Below are 6,000 nucleotides of genomic sequence, written 5' to 3' on the forward strand. Positions count from 1 at the left end.
CAGGTTCATGCATAAATTGTGCTGAGATCATTTTACCTCTCAGTATTTATAGTTATAACTGTGTCTATGTAATAGTTCAAGGTGAAACGAAAAAATAAACTCAAGGATATAGAAAAATGACTCAATTCAAAGTGAGAGACAAAGGAGCAGAGAAAGAAAAGAAATTCATAAAGTACACAAAGCAAAATATGAAGTTATTTAAAATACTATATTTCTTTATGTTTGTCCTGACGTCTGCGCATGACATTGAATACGAGAGCTTTGCTGCCTCTAGCTGATGTTATTTAAAAAGCAGAACTATGGATGTTTTATGAGAACAGGATACCAAAGTCCAAGAACTGGGCACCTATTCATTAAAATTAAAGGTGCATAATTATATGAAAGATTCAAAAACATCATCCCTTGTTTCAGAAACTTTTTTTCAATGGTAGAAAGAAAATAGTTACTACATGAAACTGCTCACAACAAGGTCTGTGGATTATCTTAAGTAACTGGATCATGGGTGCTGGAAAGAGACTTAGCTGTTGAGTTTTTCACATGGGTTTTTGTGGTGCTTTGATCGCCACAAGGTGAACGCAGATATCTCTACAGCCAGTATCTCCAGAACAACTCACATCCATAGATAGTAGAATAAGTGGACAGAGCTTCTGGATCTGAAATGTGGAGCCAATGCAGAAGTGCCTTAAACCTGCATTCTTTCTAATCTCTGCTCTACTCTACTCTGCAGGTAGCAAAAGAAAGTCTGGTTGTATGAAGTCATATATGACCTCACTAAACAGTTTCCTGATGAGTTTATTGTCTCAATCGCTAGTTTCAAATCTTCTTCAATACAGCATGATGTTCATTTAGTAAATTATGGTCCCATTTAAAGGAAACTATATGATAAAGCAGGGAATGCCTTGGGGCTCAACAGGCCTCAACAAACTCAGATCAAAACTGGACAGTATTGATCAATATTCTTTTACTTTATTGCAATTGCTCACTTCAAATAAAAAAATACGAGAAGGATTGCAACCAGGCGGCCACCATTGTGTGTCTGTTTTACAACAGAGCCTATTGAAACTCAGATCAAACTGTCAGACTAGACAGTATTGATCAAATATGGATCAGTATTCTGTTTCTACAATACCTGCTTCTCCCCTAAAATGTTTTCAGAAACCTATTGCAGTGCACTGTTTAGTTGTAATATGAGAAGGATTGTGACCAGGCAGTCACCAGTGCATCACCCACCAGCTTCACGCTCTTGTTGGCACTGTGCATGCTCTGGTTGTAAAAAAAAAACAAGATGGCAACCTCTCTATTATCCTCTTATGTCAAACTTGAGGCTTCAAAGTGGGTAATCACAAATACAATTGGAAACATCACAGTGGCTCTGTCCACTAATTATAGTCTCTTTGCTCACACTAAAACAATCTAGATAGATAAACAGGGCTACAGACCAGAGGAGGAACACAGATTTAGGGTTAATGCCAGGTTCATGATAGACTACAAATTGGCTCCCAACCAATAATAACATACATGATGTTATCAGAGAGGTGGTGCTAGGAATGTGCTTCCTGGAACAAGAATTTAAACAAACAATGTGTATGATACTGGCTGCCTTGAGTTCAAAAAAGCCAAAAAGAAGAAAGGTAAAACAAGCGTTAACTTTTGTTTCACAGTTGCACCTTGCAGCAGTCACATCATCATCCCTCTTTTACTTCATCATGTTTACAGTTTTACATGTAGAAGTGCTCTGAGCTCATATTGGTCAGCATTTCCAATAACTCGTGGAAGGAAAAGAAAAATCTTTCTGTCAGGATGTAATGAGGCCTCCCAGTTGTCCCAGTTTCGGTTGTCGTGCATTCTGATGCACCACGTATAAAACAATCAATGTCGTGCGCAACACTCATTCGTTTTTGACACCCTGTCTCTGGCGTGCCATTATTGGGGTGATATTGCGTAGTCTGTATCTGGGATAATACATCCAATGATGTGACTCACATGTTTTCTCTCTCTTCCACTAACTATACTGTGGCTGTTGCTTTCTCCACCTACATTTCTGTAAGAACTCACAACTAAATGCAACAAGTTTTTCTGAAAGTTTTTAATGAGGTATTCTGGAAAATCTAGGAAATAAGTAAGTAATGTAGAGAAAGGCAAGATGAATTGCTTAAAAGGCAACTAAAAAAAAATCTAATCACAGCACTATATCAGTGAATAACACACTGAAGAATCTCAGTAGAGTTTCTCCTTCCTCTAGGACACTGATTAGATTAATGAGACTAATTACATCAAGTCAGTGTTCACCTTCACAAACATGATGCATGTCTACAAAAACACACACTGTATACGTCTTTGAAAATAGCCAATTTAGAGGAGCAGATTAGCTCTGCCATATAGCCTCCAAGGACTGTGGGGTTCTTTTTATTCATTTAAAGACACCCACGTGGCTTATTATGCTGGAGATGTATTTCATTAGACCAGGAGTTTGGAAGACAGACAGAGAAAGAATATGAGTGCTACAAAGTGAGCTATATAAGGGAGGGTGTCCTAAAGGTTCAGCTTTACTGAGCCCAAAGCCGTGCCAGTAAGGATGTTCAGCCTCGAGGCCAAAAAAACATGTTGGCAACACCTGTATGTACGTAGCAATAAATCCCACGCAGCTGTTGGCCCGATTCAGTGAGCAAATAAATGTAACACTAACGGCAGAAAGACTCTTGTTATCAAATCAGGTGGAAACGTCTTTACTGGCTGAATAATTACAACCAGTGAGGCAGCCCGTCTGACATATTTCAGGAAGAAGTTTTTGGCGGTCAAACCGTGGTGATTTCACATCCTGCTCAAGAGCCTGAGAGTGGTTGACTGTCTGACAACCACTTGGCAAACCCACACTGGTTTGAACTGTACAACCCAAAAATAAATCTTACATAATGCAAGAGGAGGGAGGATGTGACCCTGTCTTCCCCTCCAGCAGGCCCTATGCCGGCCCATCTGGCAGATAATGTGCAACGACAGTGCCACTCAGGCTCGCTAAGATCCATTGTGGTTTTCCTGGATGCTAAGTTTTGAATTCTGATCTGTACAGTGTGTGATGATACATACTGTAGACTTTTAAAAGCTAGGATGGATCTTGATTTTTTACAAATGAATGTAATTTTCCTTTCGCAATTATGTCAAAGCCATATGTGCAATTGGGATTTTGGTGATGTAAAACTTCATTATCGAATTAGTGTTGTCTCTTGTTCTTATAGCTATGGTCAGACAACGGGCAAATGCAATTTCTTTTTTGAAGATCTGACCTTCAAGCCCCTGAAAACTTCATTTCTTATATCATCAAATATTTATTAAACAAGTAAGCACCAGTGAGAGTAAAGGTTCACATGCATACATTCTTGGTTAGTACTTACTAAAGGCAGTGTGTGATTTGTAAAAATAGATCAATACATAAAATAAATTAATTAATAACATTTTAATTGTTATATGGTCGTGACTGGCCCAAGTGGATTCAAGACTGGTGGAATTCCAACCCATTGTTATTCCCAGGTCATCAAATACCAATGTTTTGTAATGCCCCGCTGTGTTTCAGACACACAAGGTACACTTTAGTATCTGTATGAGGGTTAGGGTTATGGCCAACCCAAGCCTTTATGGGGCCCTTGGCAGAATTTGATGTTGGGCTTTGCACCATCTCAGTGGCACCAATACTAGTGACTCTTGTTAAGGCACACCTACTGTAACACAATCATTATCAATTTTGTTAGTTGTATCTGTGCTGTTTACATCATACTAACATCAGTTTGGCAGGTTTTTACCCTTCTTATGAGCAAACTCAAAAAACAGCTGCATGAGATGCACCGCCCAAACGGTGTGACAAAACATCAGTACTGACGAGTTGTGAACGAGAATGGGCTGGGAATTCTGTGTTAGGCGAGCCAGACGTATCTGCCTGAGAAAATGAAAACATGAGCTCTGCAGATTTGTCTGGTTCCCAGGCTAATAGAGAGTGGAAACAGAAGAGAAACTACAACCATCCTGTCTCCGTTCAAAGGTCACAAATCTAACTACCATCACCTCTAAAACTCACAAACGACCAAGTTATTCTCTTGATTGTTAATTTAATTATGTACAACAAACTGAAATCTTAAAGTGCAGGTTTTTGTTTTTTGTTTTTGTTGTCTGGACAGAGTCACTTCCTGGAGTCATTTTTGGTTGCCAGGCAACGAGTGGAAATACCAGGAAGTTATCAGGCCTGGCAGATTTGACAGTGTTGGCAATATGCTGTAAGCAAACACCCCAGACCAGTGAGAGGAGCATGGAGGAAAACAAAAAAATACAGAAATCTCTCATGTGAAATAAGCAGAACTGTTACGTTTTATGGCTGCTAAACTATGTTTTTTTTTTGTGATTCACCGTGACTGAAAGGCTTTGTGTGACAGCATTTTCCACTCACAGTGCAGAAAATATTAATGCATTCATTTCCAGACTTGAGCTTTTCTCTCCACTGCTGTTCTTGTCATTCTTGGATTGGCTAAATTAAAAGAACACCTGAAATACAATTTCGGGATGTGGTTTAAATTTTATTTCACATGCTCTGCATTGTTGTGTGTCTGTGTGAACATAACAGTGTGGTGTCCTGCTGTGCTGTGTGTTAAAATGGCTTGCAATTTAATGTTGTTTCTGTTTTCCTTCCCTCCCCCTTCCTGCTCCAGGCTGTAACGGAGGCATCGATGGGACTGTGTCTTTGCGTGAAGCTCTTCCGCAGCTCTGCTCACATCTGCTCCACCGCCCGCCCGCCTGCCCTCCCACCCACCCACCCTCTCTTGCCCCACCCTGCTTCCACAACCCCCCACCTTTCCTGCTCCTCCTTCTTCTTCTGCTCCAGCTCTGACACATACATGTTTCCCCCTAATGCCTGATTGGACCCTTTAGCGGTCAGTATTGGCTCACTTTGCCAGAGTGGGTGACAAACGCGCCGCAGACTTTCAAACAGAGAGGCCTTTCTCCGCTCTATGCCTGAAGCCCTTCCCCAAAACGACACCCTCGTCTTTCTGTTGAGGAGTTTCAACATGCATACAACACCATTCATGCCATGCTGCAACTCATCTTTAAGCTGCAAATGTTTTTTAATACCTTGATTGTGCAACATATCATTCCCAGCTTTTTAGGGGGCTCACAAAAGCAACAAAACTGTTAACTGCAACATCTGGAGTGTGAAATTATGCAAAGGGGTCATTCTGACACATTTTGAGGTTAACATGGTCAGTAATTTTGGTTGTTATTCTTTGAAAACATTCTGTCTCCACAATATCAACATAATGATTTGAGCAAAGTACTCATATTTTAAGTTCTGTCATAATGCGTTTGGAATATTGATATTATCCACAGTCTAATACTTTTAGGGGTTTAATTTGCTGAAGAAGTAGGAAACTTTCTCTCAAACCTGGGGGTAATATTTACTCTTTTAGTTTATCCAAAAGTTTGTAAATTCAGAATTTGCATTGGACAGCAAAGCATGGCCACTGTGCTTCAAAATGTGTGTTTTTGTGATACCAAGTTTAACTAATGCATTATTTATTAATTTGTTTCTTTTTTTTTTACTGTGCCGGTAACCAAAACCAGTCCCACAGCACAACAGACAACCCTTTCTCCTAGAAATTACATCAAAATGCTGCTACTTTGCAACAGCAAATACATTTTTAGGAAGATCTAATGCTGCCTGAAGTATTTAATGAGCCATACTGAGCTCTGAGATCCAGTCTAAATTGTGCCACAAATTACACATGATTTTCAATTTAAACAATGATTTTACAAGTAAAGAAAGTAGGGTTGTTGTAGTACTACTCAGTTTTGTATGAAACGGCTCAGTGAGCTGCATCTCTCATGTCGCCAGCTTTCCTAAGGCCTACCACTTTTTACTCTGTGCTCCAGTAACAGTTGAGAAGGATGGCACATGGAATATTGATCAATTTTCTCATTTATTTATTTCTGTACTTATATGCTAGCTAATGTTAACAAAAT

The sequence above is a fragment of the Lutjanus erythropterus genome, chromosome 10, assembly GCF_056507025.1.
Source record: "Lutjanus erythropterus isolate fLutEry1 chromosome 10, fLutEry1.hap2, whole genome shotgun sequence".
NCBI classification, from domain to species: domain Eukaryota; kingdom Metazoa; phylum Chordata; class Actinopteri; order Lutjaniformes; family Lutjanidae; genus Lutjanus; species Lutjanus erythropterus.